The sequence below is a fragment of the Leuciscus leuciscus genome (assembly GCF_965113295.1).
Source record: "Leuciscus leuciscus genome assembly, chromosome: 5".
Taxonomy (NCBI): Eukaryota; Metazoa; Chordata; class Actinopteri; order Cypriniformes; family Leuciscidae; genus Leuciscus; species Leuciscus leuciscus.
In genome coordinates, this window is record NC_138729.1 from 9633326 (window position 1) to 9655548 (window position 22223).

The window sequence follows — 22223 nt, forward strand, 5'->3', positions numbered from 1 at the left end:
TTTATACATTCCCTTCACGCATCCCTACCTGAATTCACCCAAACATCTATATGGTTTAATATGAACAATTATCATACAGAATTATACATGTTTGGTATCATTTGCCCCTCCTTGAACTGCCACCTTATCGTGGTGGAGGGGTTTGAGTACCCGAACGACCCTAGGAGCTATGTTGTCTGGGGCTATATGCCCCTGGTAGGGTCTCCCAAGGCAAACAGGTCCTAGGTGACGGGTCAGACTAAGAGCGGTTCAAAAACTCTTATGATGCCAACAAAATTGAGGACCGTGACGTCGCCCGGCATGGCGCAGCCGGGGCCCCACCCTGGAGCCAGGCCCGGGGTTGGGGCTCGTATGCGAGCGCCTGGTGGTCGGGCCTCCCCCCATGGGGTCTGGCCGGGCTCAGCCCGAAGGAGCGACGTGGGGCCACCCTCCCGTGGACCCACCACCTGCAGGAGGGACCGTAAGGGGCCGGTGCAAAGTGGATCGGGCGGCAGTCGAAGGCGGGGGCCTAGACAACCCGATCCCTGGACGCGGAATCTAGCTCTAGGGACATGGAACGTCACCTCTCTGGCGGGGAAGGAGCCTGAGATTGTGCGTGAGGTTCAGAGATTCCGACTAGAGATAGTTGGGATCACCTCTACGCACAGCTTGGGCTCTGGAACCACACTCCTCGAGAGAGGATGGACTCTTCACCACTCTGGAGTTGCCCATGGTGAGAGGCGGCGGGCTGGTGTGGGTTTGCTTATAGCCCCCCAGCTCAGCCGCCATGTGTTGGAGTTTACCCCGGTGAACGAGAGGGTCGCTTCCCTGCGCCTTCGGGTCGGGGATAGGTCTCTCACTGTTGTTTGTGCCTACGGGCCAAACGGCAGTGCAGAGTACCTGGCCTTCTTGGAGTCTCTGGGAGGGGTGCTGGAAAGTGCTCCGACTGGGGACTCCGTCGTTCTACTGGGGGACTTCAACGCCCACGTGGGCAGTGACAGTGACACCTGGAGGGGCGTGATTGGGAGGAACGGCCCCCCTGATCTGAACCCGAGTGGTGTTCTGTTATTGGACTTCTGTGCTAGTTACAGCTTGTCCATAACAAACACCATGTTCAAGCATAAGGGTGTCCATCAGTGCACATGGCACCAGGACACCCTAGGCCGGAAGTCAATGATCGACTTTGTGGTTGTTTCATCTGACCTCCGGCCGTATGTCTTGGACACTCGGGTGAAGAGAGGGGCGGAGCTGTCAACTGATCACCACCTGGTGGTGAGTTGGATCCGATGGCGGGGGAGGAAGCTGGACAGACTCGGCAGACCCAAACGTACTGTGAGGGTCTGTTGGGAACGTTTGGCCGAATCCCCTGTCAGAGAGATCTTCAACTCCCACCTCCGACAGAGCTTCGACCAGATCCCGAGGGAGTCTGGAGATATTGAGTCCGAGTGGACCATGTTCTCCACCTCCATTGCCAACGCGGCCACTCGGAGCTGTGGCCGTAAGGTCTCCGGTGCCTGTCGAGGCGGCAATCCCCGAACCCGGTGGTGGACACCGGAAGTAAGGGATGCCGTCAAGCTGAAGAAGGAGTCCTATCGGTCCTGGCTGGCTTGTGGGACTCCTGAGGCAGCTGACGGGTACCGACGGGCCAAGCGGACTGCAGCCCGGGTGGTTGGGGAGGCAAAAACTCGGGCCTGGGAGGAGTTCGGTGAGGCCATGGAGAAGGACTATCGGTCGGCCTCGAAGAGATTCTGGCAAACCGTCCGGCGCCTCAGGAGGGGGAAGCAGTGCCCTACCAATGCTGTTTACAGTGGAGGTGGGCAGCTGATGACCTCGACTGGGGATATCACCGGACGGTGGAAGGAATACTTTGAGGATCTCCTAAATCCCGCCGTCACGTCTTCCATTGAGGAAGCAGAGGCTGAGGACTTGGAGGCGGACTCGTCCATCACCCAAGCTGAAGTCACCGAGGTAGTCAAGAAACTCCTCGGTGACAAGGCACCGGGGGTGGATGAGATCCGCCCAGAGTACCTCAAGTCTCTGGATGTTGTGGGGCTGTCTTGGCTGACACGCCTCTGCAGCATCGCGTGGCGGTCGGGGACAGTACCTTTGGACTGGCAGACCGGGGTGGTGGTCCCTCTTTTTAAGAAGGGGGACCGGAGGGTGTGCTCCAACTATAGGGGGATCACACTTCTCAGCCTCCCCGGGAAAGTCTATTCCAGGGTACTGGAGAGGAGAATCCGGCCGATAGTAGAACCTCGGATTCAGGAGGAACAGTGTGGTTTTCATCCTGGTCGTGGAACACTGGACCAGCTCTATACCCTCTACAGGGTGCTGGAGGGTTCATGGGAGTTTGCCCAACCAATCCACATGTTTTGTGGATTTGGAGAAGGCATTCGACTGTGTCCCTCGCGGCATCTTGTGGAGGGTGCTCTGGGAGTATGGGGTTCGGGGCCCTTTGCTAAGGGCTACCCGGTCCCTGTACGACCGGAGCAGGAGCTTGGTTCGCATTGCCGGCAATAAGTCAGACTTGTTCCCGGTGCATGTTGGACTCCGGCAGGGCTGCCCTTTGTCGCCGGTTCTGTTCATAACTTTTATGGACAGAATTTCTAGGCGCAGCCAGGGGCCGGAGGGAGTCAGGTTTGGGGACCACACAATTTCATCTCTGCTCTTTGCGGATGATGTTGTCGTGTTGGCCCCATCAGACCAGGACCTTCAGCATGCACTGGGACGGTTTGCAGCCGAGTGTGAAGCGGCTGGGATGAGAATCAGCACCTCCAAATCCGAGGCCATGGTTCTCAGTCGGAAAAGGGTGGTTTGCCCGCTTCAGGTTGGTGGAGAGTTCCTGCCTCAAGTGGAGGAGTTCAAGTGTCTTGGGGTCTTGTTCACGAGTGAGGGAAGGATGGAACGGGAGATTGATAGACGGATCGGTGCAGCTTCTGCAGTAATGCGGTCGCTGTACCGGTCTGTCGTGGTGAAGAAGGAGCTGAGCCGTAAGGCGAAGCTCTCGATTTACCGGTCAATCTACGTTCCTACTCTCACCTATGGTCATGAGCTGTGGGTTATGACCGAAAGGACAAGATCCCGGATACAGGCGGCCGAAATGAGCTTTCTCCGCAGGGTGGCTGGGCGATCCCTTAGAGATAGGGTGAGAAGCTCAGTCACTCGGGAGGAGCTCAGAGTAGAGCCGCTGCTCCTCCACATCGAGAGGGGCCAGCTGAGGTGGCTCGGGCATCTTTTCCGGATGCCTCCTGGACGCCTTCCCGGGAAGGTGTTCCGGGCATGTCCCACCGGGAGGAGACCCCGGGGAAGACCTAGGACACGCTGGAGGGACTATGTCTCCCGGCTGGCCTGGGAACGCCTCGGTGTCCCCCCGGAAGAGCTGGAGGAAGTGTCTAGGGAGAGGGAAGTCTGGGCATCCCTGCTTAGACTGCTGCCCCCGCGACCCGGCCCCGGATAAGCGGAAGAAGATGGATGGATGGATGGTATCATTTGAAATGTGCGACTGGTACAAAGGTCTCATTCCCACCGAAGTAAACCAAAAAGGTAATAAGATGTGGAGAGTTTAGAGATATCTTGTTAACTGCTGTGGGTGTGACCCCATATAAATCAACCTCTGTCCACAGTAAGTCTGGGATGGTGATTAATGCAAATTCCCATTGTGAACTCATGTTTACATTTGGAAAGAGGTTTCTGCCTTTGTCTGAGTATTTAGGGAGATGCTGAAGAAAGCTCGTGGCGATTCTGTAACCCAGACCAGCCCGTGATGTGAAGTGAATGCAAAAAACTTTGCATCATGTACTTTATAATGTCAAGGTTCACATTTTCTTTCTTTATTCCAGATCATTTGATGTTTTGTATCTATTATCTTTTGAACTGATTATGAAATTATGAAAACCTGACATAAATTGTAAACATTTGATTTTATTCTAACTGACTCTGACATTATTTTCAGTAAAGAGTTAAAAAGAAGTCAAACATTCGCTCACATTTAATGATGCACAGATATCATTAAAACCTTTTTCATTTATGGAGTCAGATGAAATAACGAGGTAATACATATGAGAAAATGTATTTCATTTAATCAAATTACTTTGCCACAAGGAAAGACAGTAACGCGCAGGGACCTTCACCCTCTGATCGGATGCCTCCATTGGGCCGATTGAGTCAGGCTTACACACAAGGAGAATCTTCAAAGATTTTCTTCGGAAATCGTGGCACATCACACACTACAAGATATTCTCAAGATTTACATGCCAGATTTAGCACCTATTGTCCACCGGACACGTACAGCTGCTTGTTGTTTCGCCAATGTGTCCTCAGGCAGATCTGGAGGTTTAAGATTTGATCTGTAAACGCCTCACATTACCAGATAATCTGGGGACGAACATAAGAACCGACCGATGCCTTGGACATGTTTTTTTTTCTCAGAATGTCGAGAGGGGTAAATTAGGCATAAAACGGCCTGAAACTCCTTTAGTCTGAGACCGGCTTTAGAGAGCAGTAAGATTAAAATGGAGACTCTTGTTTATCTGGGTTTTCTTCTGGGGAAAAATCAATTAAAAAAATCTCAACAATTGAATGTAAAAATGTCTATAATCAAAAACCTGATATTTTCATACGAATATTTTACACCAGTGCCATATATAATTTTACACACAATTTGTCTTTTCATTTTTGTTTTCCTAAGGAATTTTAGGAGAAACATCCAAGACAAAGTTAATAGTATAAAAAAATATCTGAGAACTTCATGAAAGAGCAACCTCTGAGCAATAAAACATTCCTCTGGGAGTACAGAAGGAAACCTGGCATGGAAATTAAATTTGTCGAAGGAAAGTGCAGAGTGATTCATCCAGTGCTGGTAAACACTTTTACTTTAGGGATCGTGAAGGTCTTCTCATGTATCAGTTGGGTTGTAATATTTCTTGAAATGATTGCAGTTTGTTTAAGAGCTTCCTCCAAGGTGTTAAGAACACATCAAGGGACTAATTTCAGAAAAGCTATCTGTGACCAGCTGGAACGTTTAAAAGTATTTCATGGACATTAAACTCAGAACCTGTTATAACACTTTGCCTTTAAACTTGCTTTAAAACTTTTCCTTAAATACTGCGCAAAAAGGAGCAACATTATTACGATCATTTCTCGGTGAATTTTATGACTGACATTTTTACACCTAACAAAAAGTGACAGCTGACAGTTTATTAATTGACAAAATATTATGAACTATAAACACTGTTGTGATCCATTCTGGTAGTTCTCAACAATTTTGACTGGACTTATTCATTAGAATAATTCAATCTTTTTTTACAGAGATGTCTGTCTGATTTACAAGGACAAACTGATGTACCATATGGCCAAGCCGTGACTATTTCAGCCTCTCAAACAGTTCTCACTGCTGAGTTTAGAGAATTTAGTTTTTTTTTCAAACAGACAGTTCTTGTCATTTAAATCTCAGTGGCATTTAAACAAGTCATTATTCCTTCTTCACACATTGACTGCGTTTAGCAGTTTTCATGCTTCACACATTTTGCTTCCAAAACCAGTGTTTTCTAAATTGTGATCCGCAGAGGTATTGCAGGGGGGCCGTGGCCTAAACAAAATAAATGAAAATATTATTGTTTCAGAATATTTTTATCTCATAACATCAGTTTGAAATATATTCAAACTAATATTTTATTCATTATAGCAAGGTGAGATAGCTTGCTTGTTTCTAACTGTAGGCTATTCAGTTAATTATGTCTAATGATATCAGTCAGTCAGTCAGGTGAAAATTATCTGCCTCTTCCTAAAAGCATTGATGGAAGAAAAAGGACCTGATTTAATTACAACTAAGAGAAATGTATGTAATCTTCCAAATACTCTGAGCTCTCAAACAAGCGCAATGTTTCTGATGCCATTTGCCACAACATGGTGCTTCAAACATTATTCTAATATCCTAATTTGGTACACAAGAAACGTACACCGCCTACTTGACTGGATCATTATTATTATGGATATGCATGGACTGGAAAAAAATATTATATGGAATGAATGGACTGGATATGATTATTATGTTTCTAGCATGTTATATATTTGTGAACAGTACTTTTAACCCTAATTGATGGAGTATGTCACTTTTCATTTCTTAAAGGGGTGATATAATGCCCTTTTCACAAGATGTAAAATAAATCTCTGATGTCCGCAGAGTGTGTATGTGAAGTTTTAGCTCAAAATACCCCACAGATAAAGTTCCCTTTAAATGCAAATGAGCTGCTGCTCCCGGCACAGGGGGCGGAGCTTCAACAGTTTGTGTCCTTTTACCTCACACAAACATGCACTGGAAATTCCAAAAACCTTTATCCTTTTATGTTCAAACCGAAGTCAGAAAGATGGAGAGACTCAAGAAGAAGTGAAAACATGTAGACAACATTTCTGAATGAATAGTTGATGAATTTATGTAGCTTATATGTGTAGTTATCTTCTAGTCATTGATTAGCATTTTCTGTCTTGATAATCTATAAATCATCATGTTCCAGGGGCGGGATTTATGTAAATTTTAGGGTTAGTGATGCCACTAACCCGGGAGGAATGTCGTGTAGTCCCAACCAGCCGTTTGTTATGTAGTCCTTAAAAAGCAATATCTCCCTTTGCTTTGAACTTTGAGTGTTGTAACTTTGCAGATATTGTTTATGCTCAAAAAGCAACTTTACACACTAAATAAAGTTAGAAAGTTAAATCATATTCAACCACCGCTTTAAACAACCATGTAGGAAGACACATCATAGCCATATTCCATTCATATTAATGCTGAAAATATGCTTATAGTAATATAATTACATTATGAATAGTAATATAATTATATTATAATTATATATTAGCCTATACATTATAATAATAATATTAATAGTAATAAATATATTACTGACCGAGTCATTCTATAACACCATTTCCTTGTTTCAAGTGAGATCTGCCCATGAATAAGTAATTTGTGTAGTCCAATGCATTTAACATCACGCATATGCGACACAAAAGAGAAAATTACTTCATCATGACATGCAAGTTGTTTTACAGTCTAATTCTTTTAGCTTTTGCAAGCTTATCATAATGAACAAAAAATTATAATGACCAATCAAATTATAATCTTGCCTGTGAAAAGAACCCAATTTTCCCCCCCCCAAAAAAATATCCACTGCTCAAAAGAGAGCTATTAATATGTTCCATCTAAACTGTTGGAAGGCATGAAAGAATGATTGGGCATCATTTTTTAAATCAATTTTAGACATTAATAACAAAATGAGTTTTCAAGGACAAAAGAGATGCTTCGAACAACAAAGAAACAATAAAAAAGAAATGTCCCAGACTACATACACAATAGAGTGATAAATCTCAAGCTGTTTGTTCTAAAGCTCCTGTAAATAGTTCCCTGCAGATGAACTGCAGGTATTACAATGACTGATAATGGAAAGCGTGTCCTCAAGCTCCTCTCTGCTGTCGGGCAAAGCGGCATCATCTAAATCTACAAGATGGTGTGCAGCGCAACAAACAACTAGACAAGACCAGAAAAGCAGGGCAAAGGACAACACATTTGGAGAGCTGAGACCACATGGATCAAGTGTAGTTAGACATAGCCGAATGATGTTTGCGTGGGAGAGAGAGGTTAGTGTGAGAGCTACAATAAAGAATAGACCGATCTGTACTATGCAAAACTGCAAAGGGAACTATAAGCAGTCAAAAAAACTCTTTTTAAAAGTATTTGATAGGTTTTTCAGATGAAATATGGCCTTTCGTTCACTCTACTGCCACTTTCTGGGGTGTTATAAAGCACAGTCAATGGTTCCTACCTGTCATAACTCTCTAAGCATGCACCCAAGATTCGCAGCGGCTCATCTGAAGACAGCACGCTCTCCTGTGTTCATTTTTAGAGATGTTTACGAGTTATTCTGATGATTAAAACCTACAGGAATAAAAACAGACACGTTCCTTAGAATAAAAAGGTAGGCTCAGGCAAAGCAGGTTATATAAACATGCATGATGCATATAATGCATAATATATGTATTCATAATGTTCGTTGTAAGGCATTATACTGTATATTTTCATTAATAATTGTAACCAAAGTTAAAATGCATTAAAATATTTATATATTCTGAAATTGGTTGTTTTTCATGTTTTAATTATACTTTCTAAATGTGTGTTTTGAATTAATGGATAAGTAGTATTATAATGCATTATAATTGTGGTTATACAACACATTATAAGGTGTATTAAAAGGCATAATTACTGCATTAAAAATACTTTTTATAATGCATTATACATAAAAGGCTTGTTACGGAAGCAGACGGACAACAAGGTAAGTAGTGATGTAATGTTGCCAAGAAGATTCAACGTGCAGAATTTTGGTGAGTATCAGAGTTCAGAAGTGCAGAGTTCTTGAATGTAATTCGTGAATGATCGCTGTATCTTTTGCAGGAACGGCGGGATGAGACTTCAGAGTGGAGAAGATCTTCGTATGAAGAGGATGACAGGTGACAGCACACACTCACGCACCACTTGATGGGACAGGCAGGCTTACGGCTTGAACACCACTCGAGATGAGATCTGAACAGACTGGAACAGACTGGAATCGTCGTAGAGAACTGGGAAGTAAACACAGGTAAGTTTAGTAGTGAAACTCGCAGAGAGAAGCACTATGAGTCCGCTTCGGATAAACGAGCCCGGACAATGAGGAGTGCGTGAGGTGTGCTTATAAAGCAGTGGTGATTGAAGGGGTGCAGGTGTGACTAATTAATATTCAGGTGACTGTGATCGTTGAGTGATTGTGGTGGATGAACCTGGCCAATCCGTGACACTACCCCCCTCCCCAGGGCCCGCTCCTGAGGGCCGAGATCTCCGACGCCGTGGTGGTCTTCCTCGTCCACGAGGTCCAGGGTACTGGGGATGACTGGCATGGAACTCTTCCATGAGCGTGGGATCCAGGATATCGACTCTTGGGACCCATGATCTCTCCTCTGGTCCGTATCCTTCCCAATCGACGAGATACTCTAGTTGACCACCACGACGTCGGGACTGCAGGATTTCACGGACGGAGTAGATGGACCCTTCTTCCATCATCAAGGGGGGAGGAGGTTCCTCTTCATGGCCAGGTTCTGTGGAGGGAACAAGAGGTTCGTGAAAGGGTTTGAGTAATGAGACGTGAAATGTGGGATGAATTCGGTACTGAGGTGGCAACTGGAGTTTGTACGTGACGGGATTGACCTGTTCCAAGATGGTGAAGGGGCCAACAAACCTGGGACTAAGTTTTTTGGAGGGCAGTCGCAGACGAATATCGCGAGTAGAGAGCCAAACCTTGTCTCCTGGAACATAGACTGGACCCGGAATCCTCCTCCGATCAGCGACTGTCTTGGATCTGCGAACTGCCCTCTGCAGGTGATGGTGAGCTTCGTCCCAGACTCTCTCGCTCTCCCGGAACCAGTAATCCACTGCGGGGACCTCAGATGGTTCACCATCCCAGGGAAACAGAGGAGGCTGGAATCCGAGAACACACTGGAATGGTGTGAGGCCTGTCGTGGGTTGCCGCAGTGAATTGAGCATACTCTGCCCATCCCAGGAACTGGTTCCAGGAGTTCTGGTGGCCGCTGCAGAAGGTCCTGAGGAACCGCCCCACTTCCTGGATCTTCCTCTCCGTCTGGCCGTTGGTCTGAGGGTGGTAGCCAGAGGAGAGGCTGACTGTCACACCTAGGAGCTTAAAAAACGATCTCCATACTCGGGAAATGAACTGGGGTCCTCTATCGGACACAATGTCTTCTGGGATCCCATAATAGCGAAAGACATGATTGAAGAGAAGTTCAGCGGTTTCCAGGGCAGTGGGAAGACCTCTTAGTGGTAATAATCTACAGAACTTGGAGAATCGATCGACGATGACGAAGATGCAGGTGTTTCCATCCGATGATGGTAAATCGGTCATGAAGTCAACTCCTAGGTGTGACCAGGGGCGGTTAGGAATTGGCAATGGATGGAGCTTTCCTGCAGGAAGATGTCTGGGACTCTTGGACATGGCACACTCCTTACAGCCTTGGACATACCTCTTCACATCCCTTGCCATTCCCGGCCACCAGAAGAATTCGGATAGCAGCGAGAGAGTGTTGTTGGCCCCGGGATGTCCAGTGCCCAGTGAGGTATGTGTGGTGTGAATGAGATCTACCCGTTGTGTCCTTGGGATGAATCGGCGATCAGGTGGACAGCCCGGCGGAGGACGAGGATCAGGAGTGGCGACGGCTGGAGGAGCAGACCATTCAATGGGACTGATGATGATATCTTTGGGTAGAATGTTGGTGGTTGTCTCGGGAGTCTCTGGAGTATCATGTAGTCTGGACAAGGCATCGGCTCGGACATTCTTTGGACCAGGACGGTAGGTAATGGTGAAGTGGAATCTCGAGAAGAATAGTGACCATCGGGCCTGACGGGGACAGAGACGTTTTGCATCACGGAGGTACTGGAGATTTTTATGGTCTGTGATGACTTGGAATGGGTGGATGGCGCCCTCCAGCCAATGTCGCCACTCTTCCAGGGCGAGCTTAATGGCCAGGAGTTCACGGTTGCCGATATCGTAATTCCTCTCCGCCGGGCTGAGCTTCCGAGAGAAGTAGGCACATGGATGGAGTAATTTCGGTGTCCCATGAAGTTGAGAAAGGACGGCTCCAACTCCGGAGGTTGAGGCATCCACCTCCACGACAAAAGGAAGCTCAGGATCAGGATGAGTCAGGAGAGGTGCTTGAGTGAAGGCAGACTTGAGGGATTGGAAGGCTGCGGCCGCGTCAGGAGTCCAGAGGAGACTTTTGGGTTTTCCTTTGAGCAAGTTGGTGAGTGGAGTGGTGATGATGCTGTAACCTCGTATGAAACGTCGGTAAAAGTTGGCAAATCCAAGGAATCTCTGGAGCTCTTTGATAGTGGTGGGTTCTGGCCAGGTGGTTACTGCAGTGACTTTCCTCTCGTCCATGCGGACCCCCTGACGGTCAATGAGATATCCTAGGAACTGGACTGATGGTAAATGGAAAGAGCATTTCTCGGCCTTCAGGAAGAGATGATGAGCTCTAAGTGTATGAAGGACCTCCGCAACGTGGTGACGATGTTCGACTTCGCTCCGGGAGTAGATGAGGATGTCATCTATATAGACGACCACGAAGCGATGCAGGAACTCCCGGAGGACCTCATGGATGAAGTTTTGAAACACGGAAGGAGCGTTGACCAGACCATAGGGCATAACCAGATATTCATAGTGGCCAGTAGGGGTCACAAAAGCGGTCTTCCATTCATCCCCTTCTCGTATTCTCACCAGGTTGTAAGCGCTGCGGAGGTCCAACTTCGTGAAGATGGTAGCTGTACGGAGTTGTTCGAGGGCCGCAGGGACGAGAGGAAGGGGATACTTGAACTTGACGGTGCCTTGGTTAAGTGTCCGGTAATCAATACATGGCCGCAGCCCTCCATCTTTTTTCGCCACGAAAAAGAAGCTGGATGCTGCGGGAGATGTCGAATGCCGGATGTACCCTTGATCGAGAGCTTCCTGGATGTACTCCTCCATGGCCTTGGTCTCTGGAAGTGACAACGGGTAGATCTTACCTCTGGGCAAAGAAGCATCAGGGAACAGGTCTATGGCGCAGTCCCATGGCCGATGAGGTGGTAGCTGGGAAGCTCTCTTGGGGCAAAAGATGTCTTGGAAGGATGAGTAGATATCAGGAATCTTTGTGGACTGTTTCTCGACTGGACTTTCGACTGATGTGACATAGACTGGAACAGGATTCAGAACAGGACGTGGAAGTACCGGAAAACATCTTAATGTTCAATCCTTTCCCCATTTCATCACTTCTCCGGAGCCCCAAGAGATGATGGGATCATGCTTCACCAGCCACGGACGACCCAGGATGATATCAGCATTAGCTCCCTCCAGAACCAGTAGCTGGATTTCCTCTTTATGAAGGGCTCCAACTTGCAGTGTAATGGGTTCACATTTCCGGTGAATACGTGGACGTACAGTGATGAACTTGGTTATGGGTTGGATCTGGTAAACAATTGACGAGGCTTCGGTACGGAGCTGGAGCTGGCGACAGAGGGTCCCCGAGATGAAATTTCCAGCTGACCCGGAGTCGATAAGGGCGTGAACTGAAACAGAGGATGTTTGGGTGGTTAACTGAACACAAGAAGTGAGTGGTTGCATCTTTTCTTCATCAATATGGAATAAACTCACCGATGTACGTATGGGACGAGTTGGACAGTTCACCCGAACATGCCCACTAACTCCGCAATACAGGCATAGACCCCGGGTCAGCCTCCTCTGTCGCTCAGCGGCGGCAAGTTTACCAGATTCTAAAATCATGGGTTCTGGTTCTGGAGGACTGGCGGTTTCAGATGGGCGGAGGACTGCAGTGGAATCAGAATGGGACAGATAAGATTGTATACGGTCTGAGCACCTGATGGATTGTTGGATGAATTTTTCGAGCCCCATATTATCGTCCAAGGTGGCCAACTGTAGACGGAGTTGAGGTGTGAGACCAAGCCGGTAGGTGGTCAGTAAAGACCGCTCATTCCATCCACTGGCTGCCGCTAGAGTGCAAAAGCGAAGGGCATATTCATGAGTAGACATCTTTCCTTGAGACAAATGATAGAGTTGCTCACCGGCTGATATCTCTCCATCCGTTCGACCGAATACCTCTTTGAAGTGAGTGACAAATGCTTGTATGGAACTGATGGCAGGACCGGCTTGCTTCCAGATTGTTTCTGCCCATTGGAGAGCTGGACCGGTGTGAAGGGACGTAATAAAAGCAATCTTCGACTGGTCGGTGGGATATAATGTGGGCTGCATGGTAAAGATGAGAGAACATTGAAGCAGAAAACCGTTGCACTCCTCTGCCCCGCCAGAGTAGGGCGCTGGTCGGGCCATGGGACTGGATGATGCGGTGGTCGAAGAAGTGCTCGAAGGTGGTGGTGCTGGTGGTGCGGAAGACGTGAAGGTTGGAGTAGGCGTGATGGTAGGATGAAGTGTTAAAACCCTCTTCAATGAATCCACCAGCTCTTGGAAGGGATCTGGAACACTCATGCTGCCGCTGTCTTTTCAGTCCGGGCTAACTGTTACGGAAGCAGACGGACAACAAGGTAAGTAGTGATGTAATGTTTATTTAAACAGCTGAGTGCCAAGAAGATTCAACGTGCAGAATTTTGGTGAGTATCAGAGTTCAGAAGTGCAGAGTTCTTGAATGTAATTCGTGAATGAATGATCGCTGTATCTTTTGCAGGAACGGCGGGATGAGACTTCAGAGTGGAGAAGATCTTCGTATGAAGAGGATGACAGGTGACAGCACACACTCACGCACCACTTGATGGGACAGGCAGGCTTACGGCTTGAACACCACTCAAGATGAGATCTGAACAGACTGGAATCGTCATAGAGAACTGGGAAGTAAACACAGGTAAGTTTAGTAGTGAAACTCGCAGAGAGAAGCACTATGAGTCCGCTTCGGATAAACGAGCCCGGACAATGAGGAGTGCGTGAGGTGTGCTTATAAAGCAGTGGTGATTGAAGGGGTGCAGGTGTGACTAATTAATATTCAGGTGACTGTGATCGTTGAGTGATTGTGGTGGATGAACCTGGCCAATCCGTGACAAGGCTAGTGTTACCAACAATATTTAATTATTAAGAAAGTAAGGTTATTCACCTGTCTCAGGCCACATTTACACATAGCCGGGTATTTAGAGAAACGAATATTTCTCCCCCTCCGTTTTCAAAAATAACATCGTGCACACAATATCGTTTTCAAAAAAAGTTGTCGTTTACATCAACCCGCATAAATACAAAGGGGCGGCAGTGTAAGGAGAAGGATAAAGCCATGCAAGCCAATCAGAATCCTCAAAATCGACAACGACGAATAGCACGAGCGACTTCCTGTTCCTTTCAAAACAATAGACATGGCGCGAGGTTCGTTCGTGTGGACAGACAGCGAAGCAAATGCAAACAGGCCAAAAGCGTTTTCACAAAAGTAAAAATGAGTACCACTTTAACAGCATCCATGATCAAATAGTAGCCAAACAAACTCATAGACAGTATGGAACAAACTCTAAACATAGGGCGCTCACATGACGTAAGCATTTTCTGGCGCATAATGTGACGTTTGAGAACCTAAAACCCCGTTTCTCCCAGTTGACACGGCAACACATAACCGGCGTTTTCAGAAATCTCCACTTTGGCCGGAGTTTTTAGAAATAATCGTTTTCTGGGATAAAAACGGCGTTTTCATGTAAATGACAGGCCAAAACGCAGGGAAATATCTGCGTTTTCCCATCGTGTAAACGGGGCCTCAAACACCATGAAATGATACAACAGAAATGTCGTACAGGCTAATGTTTTAAATTATTTAATTAGCATTTTTCAGTAAATTTGTGATTAGATTAATCAGCCATCATCTAATTAATTCATGCATTTAAATAGATTCAAAATTATTTTAAAAAAGTATGAGACATGATTTCCAACATTTAAAAAAAATGTAGAATACATTTTCACTCAGAAATTGCTAGTAAATTTCACAATTATTAACAGTTTAGTATAGCACATTGAAACATGAAATTTTAAAGTTGAAAAACTGAAATCATATTTTCTTGTAAAATATACTCCAATAAACTTCTGTGTAAAGATGTATTTTGTATATTCTACAACTCATCTGTGTGTGTAGCCTATATATATAAATATATATATCATCTATTTATTAAAGTAACACTTAATACAGTTAATGTCTAATAAAGGTTGGTTTAAGCCACTTAATATTTCCCGTGACCTAATCGAAAGTTTGTGAACTTTTTAGTTAATTTGTTAAAGCATACAAAAAACATTATCTAACTCTTTACATATGAACTAACAATAATAATTTGATTAATTACTGTGACAATGAATGAAGAACTCACTATTTGGATAGCCTATTAATATATTAACAATGTAGAGACTACAATATATTAACTATGAATTAACAAAGCAAATAGTCTGCAAATAATTTGTAAGTACTTTATTACAGTACTTATAAAGTATTACCTTTAATTGTATTAATATTTAGGGGTGTTACAGAACACAGACTCGCAGAGATTGAGAGTAACAACAACAGTTTATTGTAAGAAGGATTTATCAATAGGTGAGTATTTGTAAATCAATAACAAGAGAAGATGGGAAAGGATCTGTCCAATGCCTGTGCATTGCACCACAACAACCACACAAACACCAGTACGTTGCTAAATACTTGACGTAAGGAAAACTCTTTCTCTTACAGGTTTCTTATGGGAACACACAGGAATCCAACAGGTAGGGATGGCTGACGCGAAACAGTTGTTCCGAAGCTTTGCGAGATCCCGAAGCGCAGATGTTTCGAAACACTGATCCGAAGCGTGATTCAAAACACCCATGTCACGTGACTATGGCCAAATGAAGCCTCGAAGTGTTTCACTAAGTGTTTCATCAGGTGTGGTCCGCCGAATCAGCGTTTGATTGACACGGTCGGGAACAGACCACACAATCGCACATCTGTTTAAAAGTGAAATCAACGCATATTGACCTCGTGGGTTTTTGTGAGAGGAGTTTGATTTTGAGATAGCGGATTTTTGGTGATATAGTGACATAGTGCGATTTGATTAGTTATAGGCAGGGTGCGATTTGCCGGGGGGGATGCGTGGGATTTCCCCCTTTCTGGTCAATGTATCCCTGCCTCTGCTTAATTATTTTTATCCCCGGTGGGGATAAATTTATCCCCCCCTCAAAGTGATCAGTGCTACTACACTAGTGGCGAGGCGGATCACAAAACTTATCACGGATCCGTGGTTTGATTAAAATCCTTTTTATTTTAAAATGCGCTACTTTGACTGGCTCCGCAGCCTCTCTGTAACCACCACTCTGCAGACTTGCTCAATGTCCCGCCCACGGCGCTATATGATTGGTTACACCTCACGAGTAATAGCCTATCAACACTTGCGAGACGGTTGCAGGTCTTTTTTTACGCTGCATATGCAGCATATTACTGAAGCGGGAATAAACATCACAATCTGATTATCTGTTTCTATGATGACAAGCAGAGTTAGTGCTGAACTTGCACATACGGTGTTTTACTCAACTGAGGCTAAGCAAAGGTTTTTTGATTACTCACTCACTCTTGAGTGTCTGGCGTGAGTGATTTCAATGTTAAGTCAATGTAAAGACGCGTTTACGCGCGTCTAGAGGTCCTGCGGCGCGATGCGTGTCGCGCGGCGCGGTAGACGCGAAGCCCGAATGAGGCGAATTGACTTTGTCGGCCCGGCCCGACACATTAACTGTATGTTATGAGCCCGAGCCCAATTTAAACCCAGGGGTGGCGCCAGGGAAGTTGAGATGAAGCAAAGATGAAGTTGACGATCGCCATTTCCGTAGTGAATGCGCATATATGGAGAAATGCATGGATTACATCAGAGTGTTGCCTATTTCTTTTCGTTTTGAATTGTTTCGTTTAAAGACATTTCAAGCGTTCTTTAGATATATTTCTTAATATTCTCTTTGAGGCATACACTTAGTTTCGGTTAATTTATGATGAGATCCGCTCAAGTTATCATGCAGTGCAAGTAACCGCGGCGGCGCCTCTGATTATAGCCTTTGTCTGCTATATTTGCTTCTTATTTATTAAATACACGCAATTCGTTGATGAAAAATGTATTAAAATTAAGATACAATTTATACAGAACGAAATTCACTTTAAAGAAAGGCTTTCTACAAAACAAAACTTAATGAAATAGTCAAAATCATGTCTAACCCACTCCAAGTCTCCCGATATATACTGCACATCCTATCTTACTCGTGCTGCTGTTCACTTTTCATAAATCAACATAGATGGAAAAAAATAACAATAATATTTTAACAAATATGAAACTAAATGAGCTTATTTAATGGCTACAACACATATAGTAGGCCTATACAGACACTCTATTTGTACAAATTGCTGCACATTCATTTACTGCTTCTGAATTTTGCACACATAAGTTGAAAGGCATTTGTTTGTGCATAGTAAAACATATCTGCAACATTTATCAAGTTCACGGATATTGTGCGTGCATTTATTAATTATTATCATAATGAATAATGCAACAAGGACAAATCATGTAAACTGCCTTGTTTGTTTATTCAGAATGAAATGGATCGCAAATGGATCTGAAAGAAGAAACGTAAAAAATAAATAAAATAAAATAAAAATAAAACGTGAAAAATGATGAACACAGAAACAGTGTTGTTTTTGGCAGCCCTTTTAGTTTTAGTCTTAGTCTTAGTCTTTTGGACGAAAATGCTTTTTAGTTTTAGTCACATTTTAGTCACTTATAAACTTGATAGTTTTAGTCAAGTTTTAGTCGACGAAAACGCAAAAAGGTTTTAGTCAAGTTTTAGTCAATTTTTGTAAAAAAAAAAAAAGTAGTCTTTAACAAATTAATTTAGGTTAAAAAGTATTGGAAATGGGCTTAGGTTTGACAGGTTGTACTGTAGCAAGTGTTGCAATTCATAAAACAACAGTTAACCTTAAAACATTTGCATAATAAACTAGACTTTCTCATTGATGGAGATGCAGTGCTGCCAAGCTGTACTTCATTGTCGCATCGGGCAGAAACCTTTTATCCCCATATTTCAAGTTATATTTTTTCCATGAATTGATGCTCTTCTAAAATTTCAGCACATTGGCTATTTTCACCAGTAATCACAGTAATAAAGGAATGGTTTACAGTTTAAACAGCAAAAAACTTTGAGCTACTACAACATTACACACAGATAAAGTGGTAACAGTGGAATCACTGTTTTACTAAAAAAAAGCCAGGAATAAAAACATTCTTACTTTGGCAATTGTGGCTTTATTATATAATTAGTTAAATAATCATTTATGCTATCTAAGTTATATAATAATTATATATTACTTTGTACCAATTAGCCCACTAAACTAATGCTCGGACACACTCGGTCTCTCTCGCGTACACTCGGTCTCTCTCGCGCGCAGACACACTCGGTCTCTCGCGCGCACTTTCGGTCTCTCTCGCGCGCAGACACACTCGGTCTCTCACGCGCACTTTCGGTCTCTCTCGCGCACTGTCGCTCGCTCGCGCAGTTCGTTTCGCTTTTGTCCAGTCCGGCGCCTCATATCGAAGATGTGTGGCGACTCGTGACTATAGCCGCAGCCGCAGGTGTGTTGTTGTTGTGTGGAATCTGGTGCGCGGCATAGGCAGCCGGGTGGTGGGCGTACCCAAAACAAGGATAGGAAGCTGCAGCATTGCTGATACTTTTTTTTTTTTTAGCTCAAAACAGACAGATTTCACGCAAATTAGGCAGAAATGACATGCATTGTGAACGTCAGACTTATAATCATTTTCGTTCCGTCTCGTCTCGTCAACGAAAACTCGAAAATGTCTCGTCATGTTTTAGTCACCTTAGAGCCATTTTTAGCTAGTCATCGTCGCGTTATCGTCATAAAAAAAAGGTGCGTCAACGAAATCATTTCGTTATCGTCATCGTTGACGAAAACAACATTGCACAGAAAATGAACTTTGGATGAACTTTGGATGGCCTAGGAGGAGTAGCCCTAGTAGGCTACAACTCTAATTTAATTCAACAAGGTTTTAGAATATAGAATATTTTTTAAACAAAATAAATATTTTTAAAGATTATTATCCCGGGCCGGTGTGATGCGTGCGAGTGGAGGAGCATGACACGTGACGTGTTGCATTTTGTAACACAAGTGCTGGATCAAGGGCCCGGGTCGGGTCGGGTCAAATTCGGGCTCGGGCAGAGAATCTAAACTCTGATTTATCTGATCCTGTCCATTAGCTTTGATCCATGTACGGCTTTTCAGAATGTCACCAAGTACAAATATTTGTAATAGTATGTAATTTTTCAGCACGAAAACTCTTGTTAGCTAGCTGGGAACAATGAAAAGGGTCCAGAGCAGCAAATGCAGTGAATGAAGTTCTTGTTCTCATGATTTATTTTTATGAATAAAAATGTTTCAAAACATCCCCCCCTCTGTTTTTTTCACAAATCGCACCCTGGTTATAGGCTATTTAGGCTTACATTTAAATTTACACAACACATTGACTGATAGGCTAGAGACAGACAGAGTATACAGTGACACATTAATAGATACATAGATATAAATATATAAATATATATAGACAGCTAGATTAATAGATAGATACATGTATAGATAGATTATATAGATAATAGATAGATACATACTGTATATAGATAGATTATAGATACATATCTAGATACATAGATAGATTCATATAGATAGATACATAGATAGATAGATTTGGATAGATAGATAAAATGGAGGCTCCCCAGAAGTGGGAGCATTTCCGTTTAGAAACCCCAAATAAAGTGAGATGTGTGTTTTGTGATCGGCAGCTAGCCTACTGGAACAATACATCATCCATGATGCGCCATTTGAGGAGAATTTGAAATTTGCCCAGAACTCATGATCCACTAACTTACTGGAAAGAGAGAGCAGTAATCTTTCCTCATTTGTATGTCCTAGCTAAAACATATCTTTGCATGCCAGCAACAAGTGTCCCTTGTGAGACGATTTTTTTCAAAGGCTGGAGAAATTGTCTGTAAAAAAAGAAGTAGGCTAAGTCCTTCCACAGCAGAGAAATTTATATTTTTTTTATAAAAATCTAAAAAAGTGAGACATTGTGGCTTGATTTCTTTTATTAATATTCATTTTGCAGGACCAAAATAACATTATGCACAGTGAGGAGCCTATAGGTTACAAGCTTCACATATTAGAAAAATACAATAATAAAAAAACAACAAATTTTTTTAATGGCTCGTCAAGGTTGTTTCAGATCAACACCTGCAAGTGACCACTAGGTGTCACCGTTGAGACGGGTGTCGGATTGATTCGAAGCCTCGAAACAATATGGCCCATTTGGTTCAACTGTTTCATTGCTTCACGAAGCCTCGATCTGCCCATCACTACCAACAGGAGCGACGACAAAGAGAATAATTTAGCAGTGGGTAACTCGGGTAAATAGATCATCCGACACTTCAGTGTGTCCTAGTCAAGAGCAGACAATAGAGTTTGTAACTCGCAGGCTTATATGTGTTACTGACTGATGAAGGTGATTGGTGGCAGGTGTGGGTAATGGCATAGTGTGTGCCGGTTGGAGCCGGTTGGAGCCAGGGAGGATGCTGGGAGATGTAGTGCTGGGGTGACTGGAGACCGTGATAAGGAGAAGGGACAATATTATTCTAGAGAGTATTTTATTGGACGGAAATCTGTATTTCCGGTCCAATTTTCTTGGATGAGAAAGTAAATTTAAAGGCGAATATCTACTAAAAGTATTTTTTGCCAACTTTTAGACTTCCACTACACATGGAAGCTAATAGACTTGGACACACTCTTTACCTGTTCAACAAGCTTTTAAGAATTTGTTACACATGCTCAGTCGGATCATGCACTCGGGGGTGGGCAGATTTATCCATGTCTCCCTCTCTTCATGTTTGATTCAGTTAGCACATCTGGCTCAAGGAAGTTTGCAGATAAGTATTTGATCCGGCCTGCATGCTGGAGTAGTCAGTGTGTGACAGGCACTAGTGCTTCTGCACACTTCACATATTTCAGCTTATCAGCAGTGGGACACACGTGGCTTTATCGTGCAGGAGTCAAGCTGACGATTCATGGGCTATACAAAGGCAGTATTTTGCTTTAGAGTCATATTAAAGAAAGGAAAATGGACACAGACAGCAAGACGTCACTGAAAAGAAGAGTGGTTCTCCACCAAACCAACACTAAACAGTATAAACTACAAAAAGGATGGAAATTTAGGCTGATTTTAGCTGGTCTTTTAGAAGGGAGAAATACAAATGTGAATCTTCAAAAAGGATATTGAACAAACATAGATCAAAACTAGAATAATGTAATGGATTTACATTTATTTCCTTAAAAGGACACATTAATTTGATCAAAAGTGAAAGTCAAACATTAAAATGTCACAAGTTCATAAATAATTTCCATTTCAAATAAATGCTGTTCTTTTGAACTATCCTTTGAAGAATCTTGAAAAAAATATATAATAACAATAATCATAATGATAAAATGTTTACTGGGCATATTTGAATGATTTCTGAAGGATCGTGTTCCACTCAACACTATAGTAATGAGGCTGAAAATTCAGCTTTGCCATCACAGGAATAATTAACTTTTTTTAAATATATTAAAATAGAAAATAGTTATTTTAAATTGTGATACTATGAAAGTAAAATAATGACAAATGTTTTTGAAACAAAAAAGCTTGTCGAATTGCACTACTTGAAAAAATATGCATTGCATATTAATACCCTGCTTGCATTTTTATGGGCTGAAATTCAACATGGTTGTATATTTAGGCTGTGAATATTTCAATTCAAAACATTTCACACACGTTTTAATTAATAAAAATTCAATAATCCATATTCACCTTTCAGATTTCACTTCCAAAATATTCATTCTGTTTAAAAATACAACCTATAATATTCGATAGACAATTTTCGGTCCATTTTATTTCGCTTTACAAATTCACTTCCACAAATTCAGTGGTTCAAATTCAACAGAAAATTCAACATTTGACATCTGGGAACGGCAGGAATAGTAGTAGATTGCCGATTGATAATCTCCATAGCTGTTAGTCAGCCTCACCAGCAGGGGGTGCAAGCGGCTGTTGACGAAGAAAACTACAGCAACGGGTGAGAGACTCATTCATTCATAAAAACGGATTTACAAAAATGGAGCAAGTGGTAAGTATTTGATATGACAGCCCGATCTCACGGGAAAACGTAAAAATTCTACAAAGTGGCTTATTCGTACGAATTCATACGACCTGACTCGTACGAATTTTTTGCAAAATCGTACATATTTTACGAATTGGCAAATTCGTATGAATTCATACGAATGACCTACCCCTGACCCCGCCCCTAAACCTACCCATCACGTGGGTTTAGACGAATCGTACAAATTCGTACGAGTGAGGTCGTACGAATTAGCCAACTTTTTATCATTCGTACGAATTCGTACAAATTGGTCGTGAGATAGCATTGGATATGATGATCAGGGCCAGTATATATAGCAAAAGCTGATAAAGACATAAAAGCTGTGTTAACATTTAAGTCTTCACAGTTAGTTTTGCACATGTAAGCAGCTATCTCTACCGTGAATGAGATTATAATGTTATTCCCCGATGCTGATGTACAGATAAAACGTTAAAT

The 22223-nt window shown here is 43.4% G+C and overlaps 1 long non-coding RNA gene across 1 annotated transcript in view; it reads left to right on the top strand.

The window, feature by feature from the left end:
- LOC309499496 overlaps positions 1 to 18992 on the top strand; it is a 350425-nt gene extending 331433 nt beyond the window's left edge. Inside the window, exon 2 of the long non-coding RNA XR_014206271.1 lies at positions 15604 to 18992. This is a non-coding gene — a long non-coding RNA (uncharacterized lncRNA). The remainder of the gene's footprint in view (positions 1 to 15603) is intronic.
- Positions 18993 to 22223: the final 3231 nt, after the last annotated feature.